A 15,681-nucleotide genomic window follows, 5' to 3' on the forward strand; every position below is an offset into this window, starting at 1 on the left:
ATCTTGTAATTCCCAGAGAAATCACTGCAAAAATTATAGCAAAGACACACTGGAAATCACTGTAAATAACTCAAGATGGAACCCTAAAAAATGTTCAACTAACCCACAGAAGGCAAGAAAAAGGAAACAAGTAGCTGAGGAAACAAATAGAAAACAAAAATAAAATGGCACACTTAAATATTAAATATTAATAACATCTTAAATATAAATGGTCTAATTCATAATCAAAAGTCAGAATTTGCCAGAGTGGAGCAAAAATGTCATTCAACTACACTACTTAATAGAAACTCACTTAAAATTCCATGACATGAGTAGGTTGAAAATAATGGGATAAAAAATATATCATGGAAATATTAATTTTTAAAAAAGCAGAAGTAGCTATATTAATATCTGATATTAACATAACCACTTATAGCCTTCAGAGAAAAAAAATTACTAAAGGCAGAGACATCACATAATGAGAAATGATTAATCTATCAGGAAGACCTGACAATCCTAAGTATGCATGTGTTGAACAACAAAGTCCCAAAATATATGAAACAAAAACTGACAGAGCTTAAAGGGGAAATAAGCACATTCACATGTATAGTCAAGTACTTTAATATCTCCCTCTCAGCAAGACAGAAAATCAGTCAGTGTAGGGAAGAGCTGAACAACTCAATCGACAGGACCCAACTGACACACACAGAACACTCCACCCAACAGTAGCAGCATACACAAGTTTTCAAGGGCCTATGAAATAGTTACCAAGGTATATCATATCCTGACCCACAAAACAAACCTCAACAAATTTAAAAGAAAGAAAATCAGAGAGTGTGTTGTCTGATGATAATGAAATCAAACTAGAAATAAATATCAGAAAGACAATAGGAAAATCTCTAAACATAAAAATTAAATAACACATTCCTAAATAATCACATAGGTTAAAGAAGTCTCAAAGAGAATAAAAATACACACAACCAAATAAAAATGAAAACACAACATAGTAAACTATGTGGGATACAGCCAAAGCATTGCTGAGAGTGAAGTTTATAGCACTAAAATGTTCATATTAGAAATGAAGAAAATCTCATACCTAAGTTCCCATCTCAAGAAAATAGATAAAGAAGAAAAAAATCAGTCCAAAGCAAGTAAAAATAAAGAAATAATAAAAATCAAAGCAGAACTCAATGAAATTTAAATTTAAAAAATAGAGAATATCAATGAAATAAAAAGGTAGTTCTTTAAAGAAATTAATAAAGTAAATAGACCCCCAGCAGTATTGACAAAAATAAAAAGAGAGAAGACACAAATCACCAATATCAGGAAAAAACTGGGAATATTTCTATATCCTTCAATCGCTGGAAAGACAGTAAAGTAATACTACAAACAATTTTACACTTATAAATATGATAACTTTCAAGAAATAAACAAATTTTTCAAAAACCACTAACTACCAAAACATGTAAAAAGTTTTTAGGATCCTTTTTATAATTCTACACCTTGACCAAGTTGGATATGCCCAAGAATGTTTAACATTAAAAAAATCAACCAATGTAATTCATCATATCAATAAGTTAAAGAAGAAAACTTATATGACCACATCAAATGATGGAGATAATAATAGTATGTGACTCATTAGATAATTTTGAAAATCAAATAAGATTATGAATGTGCCTAGCACATAGTGAGGGCTTAATAAATATATGTTAGGTAATTTTATTTACCCTCTAGTACAACTCTGATATGGACCTGATTGTGTTCTCCAGTGAGAGGGAGGCTTGAGTAAGAAGATACGTCAAAGAGATGTGTTCACGCAGAAATCTCTGAGAGGGGAAAAGTAAAGCCACCATGAAACTCCCAACTCTCACCAGTTTCTTGGGGCATCCAGAGGGCATACAGTCCAGTTTGCCCCTCTGGCCCATCTGCAGCATATCAGTAAGATGCACAGTGATAGTATCCAGCATGAAAAAAAATGAGAGCTTCACCATAGCAGAGGAAGTTCATGAAGATTCAGAAGCAATAAAAACAGTAATCTTGGCAGAGTCATTTAACACCATCCATCTTCTTAGGAACAAAATTTGTATTGATAGTTGTAAGGAAGGTTTTGGGGCCTTGGAGAAAGACCTCACCAGAGAAAGCTGCAACAGTTCAAAAGAGTAAAAATACCAAGCACTATGTTGGCACCCAAGGGATGTGCTAAAGCCATATTTCAGACACCCAGACACCCACAGAGATGTTTAGGAATGGGTTCAGGGGATTTGCAGCTGGAGATAGGAACCAGACACAAAGAGAAATGATTTGTTTTTATAAATGCAGACCCAATTTTACACCAGGCTGAACTGGCCTGAAGAACTGCAGGTGACACTTGGATTTGGTAATGCAGAACTGTGTAGAAAAAGCAAACTGTTTTTCTCTGCTTTCACACAACAACAAGCAAAACAGAAGACTTCTGTGGTCAATGTCAAGGGATTTCTCTCCACCAACAAGCAAGCAATCAGTTCTGCTGTGGATACCCACTGGGACCTATTCAATTCAGTTCTGACACTTGAGATATCTACTAATATCTACCTGGAGATAGTGTCAGATCCCACAGATTGAAGGCTTAGTCCCACAAGACTGTCCCCACTGCAGCTGCCAGTCAGAAGTCTGGGCCTCTGGAACTTTTGATGGAACCAGTTCAAGTTAGGTTTCCTAGGACTCCCTCTTTAGGTTCAATTAATTTGCTAGACCAACTCACAAAACACAGCAAAACTCATTTAACAATTTATTATAAAAGATATTTTAAAGGATTCAAATAAGCACCCAGATGAAGGCATACACAGGACAAGGCCTGGAAGGGTCCTGAGCACAGGAGATTTCATTTCCCTGAAGTTGGGGTGCACCAGCCTCCTGGCACGTGGATGAAATTCTTATTCACCCTCCTGCAAGCCCCTCAAGTTCAGCTCTCCAGAAACTCCTCAGACCCCATTCTCTTGGGCCTCTTATGGAGAATTGATTGGATAGGCATGACTGAAGCACGGACAACCTTGTAGAACTGTGATTGGACAAAAAGGCCATGCTCTACTACTAGTAGACTGGGCACAGAAACCCAGCAAGGCCTGCCCAGATCCTCCTTGGCCTTTCTGTGCAGCATTTCTTCTTCCTGGGTATGGGGTACGATCTCTTATGAAATGGGGATCCTATGGCCTGCAATCAGACAAGGTAGGTCATAGAATTTCTTTATGGCCAGTTCCAAGACAGAAATGTGGGGAAAGATTGGAGTCCTGCTGTGGCAAGAAAAGGGAGCAGGGGAAAGGAGGGCAGGAGAAGGTCAGAGAGAGAGATTCTGTTTTCTGAGGCTGCTTCTGAGGCCTGAAGTGCCCCAACAATATAACAAAAGACTGTCTTTGGCCTTTATCACTCTGAAGCTGTTCCAAAGCTGCTTCAGGAAACAAGGACAAAAGGCCAAATGCTTTAACAAGAGATAGAGAGATACACTTATTGTTCTAGTCACTTGGGAAAAAACAAGGGCTATGTGAGTTATGAACCAGAAATTGTGGAAGAATATATATGTCTAAATAATCACAGGAACTAACCTGTTTCTTTTCCAGTTTTCTGGTCACTTCTGTTTCTGTGAGCTTCTCTTCTTACAGGCCTTCTTCATTACCCTTTTCTTCATATACACTTTCCACCAGGGCAACTGAATCGCCTTCTTCATTTCATTGTGAGACTTTCTGTTGCTATCAAAATCAACTGATTTTTGTATTCCCATCTCAAATCCTGTAACTGCTGAATTTGTCTATCAATTCTAATAGTTTTTGTGTGGAATTCTTCATATGTTATGTTTACAAGATCATGCCATCTGCAAATGTAGATATTTTCACTTCTTCCTTTTCAATCTGGATGTATTTTCTTTCATTTTTCCTAATTGCCATGGCTGGAACCTCCAGTACAATGTTATAGAAGTGAGAAAAAATATCTTAGTCTTACTTCTGATCTTAGATAAAATTGTCTAGTCTTTCACCATTAGTATGATTTTAGCTGTGGGTTTTGCCTCGACACCCTTTATCAGAAAGAGGAACTACCCTTCTTTTCCTAATTTGTTGTTTTGTTTTATCATGAAAGTGGCTTTAATTTTGTCAAATGCTTTTTCTTTGTCTATTGACATAAATTATTTGGTTTTGTCCTTTATTCTAGTAATATGCATTACATTGATATGATATTTATTTCTTATGTTAAACATATGAAATAGACCTTGCATTTTATGGATAAGTCCCACTTGATTATGGTGTACAATTCCTTTTATATGTTGCTGGATTTGGCTAGCCGGTATTTTGTTAAGGATTGTTGTGCCTATATTCATAGGATATATTGGTCTATAGTTTTCTTTTCTTTTGATATCTCTGTCTGATTCTGGTATCAAGGTAATATTGGCCTCACAGAGTGAGCTGGAAAGCCTATGCTCGTCTTAGATATTTTGGAAGAGTTTATGAAGGATTGTTATTAATTCTTCTTTAGATATTTCATAAAAACTCCCCAGTGAAGACTTTTCTTGGGGGAAAGCTGATTAATTACTAATTCCTTCTCTTTACATGTTAAAGAACTATTCGGATACTCTATTTCTTCTTGAGTTATTTTCAGTAGTGTGTATCTTGCTAGGATTTATTATTTTATCAAGATTATCTAATTTGTTGGCATAGAATTGTCACAGTTTAATATTTATAATATATATATTTTATTTCTGTAATGCTGACAGTGATATTCTCTCTTTCATTTCTGATATCAGTAATTTAAGTCTTTTATCTTTTGGTCAATATAACTGAGGTTTTCTCAATTGAATAGATTTTTTCAGAGAATCAACTTGATTTCATTGATTTTTCTCTAATGATTTTCTATTCTCTTATTTATTTTCATTCTAACATTTATTATTTTCTTTCTTCTTCTGCTTTTTGGATTCAGTTTATTCTTCTAGTTTTTTTAAGGTGGAAGATCAGGTTACTGATTTGAGATTTCTAAGATTTGCTCCAGCTACATTGCATCAGTTTTGGTGTATTGTGTTTTTACTTTCATTTATCTCAACATATTTTCTAATTTCCATTGATTCCTTCTTTGATTCATTGGTTATTTAGAAAGGTGGCATTTAATTACTACATTATTGTGAATTTGCAAAATTTCCTTCTGTTATTGATTTCTAATTTTATTTCACTGTGATTATATAATGTCATCCTTTAGCAATTACTCAGGCTTTTTATGGCCTAACATATGGTCTATCTTGAAGAATGTTCTTGTGCTTTTGAGAAGAATGTATATTCTGCTGTTCTTGGGTGGAGTACTACGTAGATGTCTGTTATATCTAGTTGGTTTACAGTGTCATTGAGGTCTTCTATTTCTTTGTTGATCCGTTTTTTGTATCCATTATTGAAAGTGGGGTGTCAATTTTTCTAACTATTATTGTTGATTTATCTATTTCTCCTTTCAGTCCTTTTAATTTTTGCTTCATGTATCTGGGGATTCTATTGTTAGGTGAATGTATGTTTATAATTTTTATATCTTTTTGATGGATTGACACTTTTATGATTATAAAATGTCCTTCTTTGTCTTTAGCAACACTTTTTGTCTTAAAGCTTATTTTATCTTTTACCAGTGTAGCCACTTTAGCACTCTTTTGCTTATTGTTTGCATAGCATTACATTTCCCATACTTTGATTTTCAATCTTCTTGATTTTGAACCTAAAGTACGCCTCTTCTAAATGGCATACAGTTGGCTTATGTGTTTTTTTTAAATCTATTTTATCAATCTCTGTTTTTAATTGATATGTTCAAACCATTTATGTTTACATAATTACTGATAACTTAGGATTTTACTACTTGTGTTTTATGTCTTTTTTGGTTTTTTTTGTTTCTCTGTTCCTCTATTATTACCTTCTTTTATGTTAAGTAAACATTTCTCTCTGATGTCATTTTAAGTCTCTTGTATTTTATTTTACTATATTTCATTGAGTTATTTTCTCAAAATAGGTCAGATTAAAATTAATATGCTAACTTAAAACAATGCAGTTCGAGTTTGGGAAGATGAAATAGTTCTAGAGGTGGACGGTGGTAATAGTTGCACAATAATGCAAATATACTTAATGCCACAGAACTTAACTAATTTTAACTAATGTGATAAGGCAACTCTGCAAATCAGATCGCACCCCCTCCCTTTGAGTTTGTTGTTGCCTTTTGCTATTGTTGATGTTGTTTTCCTGTTTAGCGATTTTTCTGTAAAGTATGTATTCCATGTGTGGAGACTGAAATCTCTACTCAGTTTAATAGTGGTAAACTGAAACTAAATATTGGATGTAGATTTCCTTAAATGCCTTGAATCAATTAAATCTCCCACCTTTTGCCAAAGTATGTTGAGGAATGCCTTCAAAGTTCCAGCAGTTACTGACTCTCCCTTAGCCTTCATTTTGTGATCACACAGCACCACAAGGTCAGCCAGAGGTAAGAGCTTAGGTCCCTTTCTGGTCTTTCCTGAGCATGCTGATAGCCATGTCCGTGTGCATGACCTTCTAGACTTCCAGAAATATGTCAGAGCTCTTCAAAACTACTTATGGAAATCTCATTTGCCAGATTTTCTTTAAAATTTTTTTTTTAAAACGTGTTTCCCTTATTATTTTAAAAACGTGTTTACCTTATCATTTTTACTTCAGGCAGCTTGAGTGTTAATTGCAATTAATTTATTTTTTCAATAATGCCCTGGAGATAGGATTCTATTCACAGGGCTTGCCTGTGAATAGGTCACAGGCCTGAGTCAGGTCAAATGAAGACAAGCTCTGCTATTGGGACTCTCAGGTAGCTGAGAGTGGGGCTTTTGGGGAAGCTCCAAAGCCATTCTTTCCCCTCCGTGTCTGCTAAGCTCCTGTTTTTCACACCCACCATGATCCCGAGTCTTATGGTTTTCAAAGAAACCATGGACCTGAATTTAGAAGGATGGGAATAGGACAAATTAAAACACCACAGAGCTTGTTCTTTTTCTGAGATTCAGACATTCTTTTCCTTGAGTAAATACTCCTTGGATAGTTTTAGGCTTTTGGTTAATTTCCAAAGTTCTGAAAAAGTTAATTGTGATATAGTTTGTCAATATTCTAGTTGCTTTTAGGATGATCATATTTTGGGAGAGTCTTGTTCCACCATTCTGGACACACTTCCTATGAGAGATATTAATACAATTCTCAATCCATCACGAAAATATCACAATCATTAATGTTTATGTACTTACTATGAGTTTCAAAAATACATGAAGTAAAATCGAATTAAAAGGTTTTTAGGCAAATTCACGATCATAGTTAAGGTTTTCAACGCTGTACTCTTAGTAATTGATAGAAACTAAAAGACAAAATATCATTAAGGATATTTTGAACAACTTGAAAAACACAATGAATACACTTCATTTAGTGTACTTTCATAGGATAATACATCGAACAATTGCACCACACATACTCTTAAAGCGCAGATGGAACACTCATCAAAAGAGACCATTTGTTATGCCATAATGATAAGGAATTTATAAGAATTGAAATAATAAAATTATGTGACCATAACAGGATTCAACCAGATTTTTAAAAATTTTGGAAAACCTTCAAATACTTGATAAACAGCACACTTCTAAATAGCTCATGAATTTAAAAAGAAATAAGGGGAATTAGAAAATGCTTTACCTTTTATTACAAGGGAAATAAAATGAATTAAGACTTGTGGGATGTAACAAAAGCAATGCCTAGAGAGAAATTTATAGCTTTCACTGACTATGCTGGAAAGAAAGAAATATAAAATCAATGATCTAAATGTCTACTTTAACCAGCTAGAAAAAAGAGAAGAGCAAAGTAAAGCCCATGTGGTAGAAGGAATAAAATAACAAAAAGCAGAAATCAACGAAGTAGAAAATAGGCAGACAATAGAGAAACTTAACAAAGCCAACATTTGCCCTTTGACGAAATTAATAAAACTGATAAATTCCTGGTAAGATTTGAAAAAAAGAAAAGAAAACACAAAATACCATTATCAGAAATAATAAAGAGCCTATCAGTATAAATCTGAAAACATCGAAAAGACAATAAGAGGACTTACTGAATAATATGAAACAATTAAATTTGACAACTTGATAAAATGGAGAAATTCTGTAAAAAAAAAAAAAAGTTGCCAACACTGACAAGAGACAAAGAAATCTGAATACTTACATATATAAAAGGAACTGAATTCATCATCAAAAAATTTCCTACAAAGAAATCTCTAAATCTTCTTCCACTGAGTGAGGACACAGCAAGAAGTTGGTCATCTACAACCCAGAAGACACACCTCATCAGAACCCAATCAGGCTGGCACATGGTCATGGACTTCCAGCCTCCAGAACTGTGAGAATTACATTTCCATGGCTTATAAACTACCCAGTCCATGGCGCTTTGTTAAAGGAGCCCAAGCAGACAATGACAGGCATGTGGGTTTCCACTGTCCCCCAGCTGCAGACCACTCTATGGACATTCTTGTACATGCTTTGTGCACATGTGTGTTTCTCTAGAGCAGCCTCTCAATTTTTTTTCTATTTCAACCCTTAGTAACAAATGCATTTTACTTTGCTATCACCCCCACAAGATGTCTGAGCCTAGACAGAGTCACTGATAAGTTCTACCAGATGTTTAAGAAAAAATACCAATGTTACACCAACATGTTCAGAAAAGCAATGAAAGAACTCTTCCCAATTGCTGAGGCCAGTGTAACTCTGAAACCAAAACCAAACAAAGGCATTACAAGAAAAGGAAGCTACAATGTTCCTTAAGAGCATAGACACTAAATTCTTAGCAAAATTGAAGAAAATGAATCCAACAGTACATAAAAATATGAACATCATGATCAAGCAGGGTTTTTCCCAGGATTGTGTGTTGGTTTAACATTTAAAAATCATTCAGTATAATTTATCGCATTAACAGAATAAAAGAAAAACATATAATTATCCTAATAGATGCAGTAAAAGCACTTGCCAAAATTTAACATTTACTTCTGATTCAGAAAATGGACTCTCGGCAAACTAGAAATACAAGGAAATTTCACTGATATGAAATGTGGCTAACATGATAATGGTGAAATATGTCTGCTCTCACCAGTTCTATTCAACATTGCTCAAAAGGTTCTATCCAGTGTAATGAGGTAATTAAAAAAATACTTAGCAAAAAGAATGGAAAAGGAAGGAAACTAAAACAATGCATTATTATTCATAGTAGGAAGTAAATATATATTATTTTAAAACTACATAGTCAGGTTCAGCCTTTATGGAGGAAACCTTGGAAATATCTATAAAAAATTTAAATAGCACATGTTATTTGATTTAGAAATTCCATTTCTAAGAATTCTTCCTGAAGATATACTTGCACATATGTGGGATAATGTATGTACAAAAATGTCAACGTGATCCCTCTCTCTGTGTCTCTCTCTCTCTTTCAAATCTAGTAGACATTTGGAAACAACCTAAATATTCATCACCATGGGACTGGCTATATGAGATATTCTGCAGCTGTATAAAGAATAATAATAGACACCAATATGTTCTGATACGGAACTATCTGCAAGATATTTTTGAAAGTTAAAAAAAGCCAGTTGCAAAACAGTGAACAGATCTGTCTCACTCCTTTTTGAACTACGCAAATCTAGTTCAATTTCACTAAGGGTGGTCCAAGGACTGCCTGCATCAGGACCCTCTGGGGTCCATGTTAGAAACATGGATTCCCTCCCCCTCCCCCCATCCCCCATATTGTAATGCATACCAAATATTCGAGAGCCAATGAATGAATGAATGCCGATTTGCTATCAATCCCATGTTATTCCTCCTCCCACGTTGATCTGAAATGCTTCATTGTTCACAGACAACCAGGAACTACACTTTCTGTGCTTCATAGCTAATGACAATCACTACTGAGCAAGGCAGTGTGAGCCATTGGCCAAAGGGCGAGATACAAATGCCTCTGTCTTATTTCTGGCTCTGACTGTGACCGGGGAATGTGTGTCCTCCATGACATTTCTTTTTCTGTGCTTTGATTTGTGCATCTGCTCAATAGGGAAAATGATATTGCAGGAAGAAAGTACGGAGCCCAGTGAGAAATTTTCTTAGAACCCTGGGTTCAAAGTAATGGGCTAAGAACTTTCTAAGGTATTCTCATGATTGTTTCTCATGATTAAAGAAACAAATTGCCATTGATCACTTTGTAGTACTGATTAATGCATAATTTTAATTTGATTTTGCTTCATTTGTTGCCTGGGGTTTTGTTGTTTTATTTATTTTATTGTTTTATTCTTTCGCAATGGTTCCCTTTGCACTGAAAACTTACCACATATTCATCCAAATTAAACTAACCTCTGGACACATTACTAGGTACTAATTTTAGATGAGATGCTGTGCTTGGTTCTATGGGGATGCCAAGGTAAATAAGGAAGATAGAGGCTCAGTTCACAAAAATCTTCGAACGGGAGAGAAGGTGACTGCCTAAATAAATGCAGTGTCTGACAGCTGTAAGAGCCGAGAGAGGCACAGGCAGCCTCACCTGCTGAAATGAAGTGAAGGGCGCCAGATCCACTGAATGGGGAGGGCAGAAGACGAGCAGAGGATGGGAGCTCAGCTTTGTGCCCAGAGGAGGCTTTGAAGAACTGGGCGTGGTGGAGGCAGCAGCAGCACTGCAGAGGCATAAAGTCAGGAAGCCATGGAGCATGCGTGGGAGAGGAGCTAAAGATAAAGTGAAAAAAGCAGACAGGGTTTTAGGAGGAGAGTTCTGTTGACTTATTGAAAAGTGTTTGATTAGATCTAGAACAAGTGAAACTAAGGGAAAAAAAAAAAACTCTTACAGCAAATGCTTCCATTGATAACACATTTGCTGCATTTTTTTCCCACACCACTGGTACCTTTAAGCCCCAAAAGTGAGAAGATACACCTCTTGGATCATTGTTATGCTGTTGGCATTCAATAAGTATTTGTGAAAAAAGTAAGCCATTGGATAAACTGAAGCAGAAACTGAGGGCCAGAGAGAGAACTGCTGCTTAGGGTAAGATGGCGACACTCGGCGAGGCTGCCGGCATTGAATTCACCTTCCCCCAACGCCGGACAGAGACAGGATGAGTGGCAGAGCCAAGTTTAAAGGGAGAAGTTTGAGCTTTGCTATATGAAATATTTGAATACAGAAGTGCAGAGGAAGGATATATCTATCTTTTTTTTTTTTTTTTTTTTTTTTTAAGATGGAGAGATGGAGTCTAGCTTTTTTCGCTCAGGCTGGGTTGCAATGGCATGATCTCGACTCACTGCAACCTCTGCCTCCCAGGTTCAAGCGATACTTCTGCCTTAGCCTCCCGAGTAGCTGGGATTACAGGCGCTCACCACCTGGATTTTTAGTAGAGACGGGGTTTCACCATGTTGGCCAGGCTGGTCTCGAATTCCTGACCTCAGGTGATCCACCCACCTCGGCCTCCCAAAGTGCTGAGATTACAGGCGTGAGCCACTGTGCCTGGCCGAAGGGTACAGAGAGCATCCTAGAGCTCTCTGGACTGCTTCGTGATGTCACTTTAGGCATTTGACGTCCCTAGGCAGAGGCCACAGAAACGCAGTCCTCTCTCGTTCTCTGTATCCTGGTGAAAAAGAAGTGAATGATATTATTTTGCCTGATTATAATAACGATGTTAGTAATTTCGCTTAACTAGGGCTTTAGGAGTTTTTAAAGTTCTTCTGTAACATTATTTCATTGATTTTCACAATTCATTCTTTGTGTGAGGCAGCAAGGGGAAGAGTTACTTTCATTTGAATTGACAATGAAGAAATGGAGGCCTAGAGGGATTTTATGGCTTTCCTAAGATCTGGCTGCCAAATGGAGGAGATGAGGTTCATCTTGGGTTTTTATTTATTCAGTAGTTAAAAGTCTAAATATCTTCTACATTGCAGGCACTTGCTGAATGCTGAATAAACCACATGTCCTAATTGAAGGCCCGCAGAGTCCATTGGGAAGGTTCTAGTTCATGCAACAGAGGATAGATCCATTGTACGGTACTTTCCAGTTATAAAAGCAGAAAAATCCTGGATAAGTGAAACCAAAATAAAGTCTTTTCAGACACAACTGAACTTAGTAGAAAGAAAGAAAAATCCCCATATTCTAGAAATGAAAAGGAAACGTAAAGCTATAAAAGGAAGATTGTGGTCAGATGCTTTGGCCAGCAGAGGGGCAGAATCATCTGGACAGAGAGGCTCATGGCTTGGGGCTGGGGACCAAATGCCCTTGCTGGGACGGAAGGTGGGGTCGAGGACCTGCAGAAGGCTGGAGCCGTACTGAGATATTCTATTCAGAGCTGGAACTCTGAAAGGGACATCCTTCCACAAAGCGAAGCTCAGAACAGAAGCAATGATGAAGCCACTGTCAGCCTGGAGTGTGGCGTGTGTGCACTATCAAAGCGTCAGGTGTGGGTCAGGTACAGAGATGGTAGGGAGCACAAGCGTATATTCCCATAAGGTATGGAAATCCCCAGAAAAGAGCATGAAACGGGACTTAGGCAGGTGCCCTGCAAAAGCAAAGGCTAAGCCACTCTTTGTGGAACTTTCCACAGTCCAGGGTGCACAGAGCACCCAGAGATAAATAACTCCACTGGAACATGAACTTTAAAATAAGAATAACAAACTACACAAGAAGCTATCAACTGTGAGAAAGACTCAGCAGACACGACACACATGAAAATAGCACATAGGAACTCAAGATTATCTATCTGAAAGAGACTAAAAGTAAGTGTGTTCTAATACTTTAAAGGGAAGAGATAAAACGACTAGAAATGCAAATGGAATAATAGAGCCTGTGTGGAAAAACAAAACAAATAAGAGAAAATCAAGCAACTTGCATTTCCAGGAGAAAAAAATTGAGTAACTGACATAAACAAAAAGATAATGTACCAACAGATGGGACTTAACTGAAGACAATTGATTGCTTGAGTGATCAAACTGAAGAAACTGGAGATAGAAAATGCAAACCAAAGTTTTGGAAATATTGAGAAGAGAATAAGAAGCTCCTAACAGGGCAGGGTGTAGTGGATCTTGCCTGTATTCACAGCACTTTGGGAAGCTGAGGTGGGAGGACTGCTTGAGCCTAGGAGCTCGAGACAACCCTGGGTAACATAGCCAGACCCCATCCCTACAAAAAAATACAGAAATTAGACTGTGTGATGACGTATGCCTGTGGTTACTTGGTAGGCAGAGGGAGGAGGATCACCTGAGCCTGGGGAGGTTGGGGCTGCAATGAGCTGTGATCGTGCCACTGCACTGCAGCCTGCAAGAGTGAGACCCTGTCTCAAAAAACAATAATAATAATAATAATAAGATCTTAACAGACTAACAGGAATCCTGAAAGTAGAAAAGTGAGAGGATGCAGGAGATGCCATCTCAAAGTCATCACACTTGAGAACTTTCCAGACATGATAAAGCCTCAGTTGACATTGTATATCACGTCCCAAGAAGGGTAAAGAAAAACAAATCCACACCTATGGTCATAGTAGTTAAGCCACAGAGCTCTACAGACCAGCAGGCGTGTGACAAAGATGAGTCCTTAGAGGATTAATCGCTGACGAGGGGGCGCCCGAGAGGCTCCAAGGAGGGACAGGGCAGCCACCAGGGGACGTCAGAAGCAGTGAGGTGGCCACTCCAGATGCACAATGGTGAGATGGGGAGACAGCTGGACAGGGTGCTAGAGTGAGATGAGCGCGAGAGAAGCGGCTGTGGTAGGGAAGCGGGACCTGCTCTGGGAGACTGATGTGTGCCCCTCTTGTAGGCCAAGGACAGTCACAAAAGACTTTAAGCAGAGTGGGGACAGGGTAGGATCTGCATTGTGGAAGATGCTCTGCCTGAGGTGTGGTGGGTGGACAGGAAATGGGTAAGCAGGGAGGCAGGGCTGGAAGATTGTTAGCACTACCCAGGCATGAGACAGAGGCTGGGGGCCGCAATGCAGGCAGCGCAAGGAGGAGGGGGCAGCCCTGGGAGGAGCTGAAAGGCATGCGGGGTGTAGGGCCTGCAGCAGGAGGGATGAGGGGCTGAGGTGACCTCCATGGCTCCCCAGACACAGGCCATGCAAGCTTCCCAATCTTAACAAAGTGGGTTTTACATGTCACTCTCTATTCACTATTCACTGCTTCACTGTCTGTCTTTTAGTAGCCAAAACCAAACATTATTGATTCACAGTTATTAACTATTATGAATAACCTTGAAAAGCAATTCATGTTTAATTTGGGATCAGTGGTGAAATAGGACATTCTTTGCTAGGTAATGTGACATAATGGGAAGCAGAAGAATGCCTAAACTATTCATCTGCTGTATAGGGAGGTCTTTTTAGAAAGGAAGAAAACACTTCTCATAAATGTGGACAGACACAGAACACGTTAGTAATAGGGATTTGTGAGGGCTTTGGGGGAAGATGATGTTTATAATCACAGCAATTTCTCAGTATCATAAATGGATATAGCTGAAACGCCATAGGCTCCTTCAGGGCCTTAGACAGCCTAGACTGGCCTTGCCCATCCTCCCCAGGTCTCCTGGGTGCATGGGGGACACACGGTTTCTTATTCCATGAATAAGAGGAGATAATAGGCGTCTACCTATAGGCAAGGCACAGGGTCAAAGAATCGGCATTACTGAATGTCCAGAGTGTGCCAGAGACTCTCCATACAGAAATTCTATTAATAAACGAATCTCACGTCAAGTGTGACTGTGTTATTACAGCTCTTTTAAAGGCAGGGAAAGGGGCACTTGGAGAAGTGTCTTGGTGGAAGCCCAGAGCTGAGAGAGGTGTGTGAAGCCAAGCCTGTGGGGAACCCTGCTGCAGCCCCACCCGAGTCCAGGGCTCTCCAGCAGGGGCCTCCCGCCAGCCCCTGCTTCTTCATGAGGGGTCTTGTGGGGACTGCGGGGGCTTGGGGCAGTGGCCAGACTGGGCTCCCCCATGCTCTTGCTGTGTGGTCTCCAGAATTCACTTAACCTCCTGCTGCCTTGGCCCCCCATCTGTGAAATGGGGATCAAATTCCAGCGCTGCCAGTCTGTCTGCCCAGTGGAGTGGGTGATTAATGAGACCATGGAGGGGGTGTGTTGTGCCCTGGGGCAGACTCATTTATCATGGAGCACAGTCCATGTTTCTTCTTCCTTCCACACCCTGCCAAAGATTAAAATAAACAAGCAAAAGGTAAAATAAGCTAAGGGGAAATTTTCCACAATTTTACTGCATAACATTTAATAATTACAAACTAACTTCAGCTAAAATCCTTCATTTTCATTAGTAATTCCGATCACTATCTGAGAGAACTGATTTGGTTTTGGAGCTGGCATAATTCTCAAGAGTTTAAGCAGACTTAGCTTTTTATTCCCTAAGTAAAATGGATTAGGCACAAAGTGACATTTCAAATGACCACAGTTTCCAAACACCTTAAGGGCTTTGAGGTTTTGGCCTTTCTCCAGGGAGATTCTGGGGAAGAGTTTAAATAATTCCAAACCAGCTTTCAGCTCATTATGACTTCTAACATTTAGAACTGAATAAAATTTTTATGTTTTTCTATCAAAGCTAAGAGTTAAGGACAGAGCAGGGGTATCCGTCTTTAAAAATATCATCAGCAAATACTTATATATGAGTCACTAGACTGGATACTCAGTTGCTGTTCTGTGGGGAGTGCTGTAAACGGTGTCTGCTG

The 15,681-nt window shown here is 38.4% G+C and overlaps 1 long non-coding RNA gene across 1 annotated transcript in view; it reads right to left on the reverse strand.

Annotated features, from left to right (window-relative positions):
- The window catches only part of LOC104008165 (uncharacterized), a 117,887-nt gene extending 107,956 nt beyond the window's left edge, over positions 1–9,931 (reverse strand). Inside the window, exon 1 of the long non-coding RNA XR_001706573.4 lies at positions 9,762–9,931. This is a non-coding gene — a long non-coding RNA (uncharacterized LOC104008165). The remainder of the gene's footprint in view (positions 1–9,761) is intronic.
- Positions 9,932–15,681: the final 5,750 nt, after the last annotated feature.

Source organism: Pan troglodytes, chromosome 8, assembly GCF_028858775.2.
Source record: "Pan troglodytes isolate AG18354 chromosome 8, NHGRI_mPanTro3-v2.0_pri, whole genome shotgun sequence".
Classification (NCBI taxonomy): Eukaryota; Metazoa; Chordata; class Mammalia; order Primates; family Hominidae; genus Pan; species Pan troglodytes.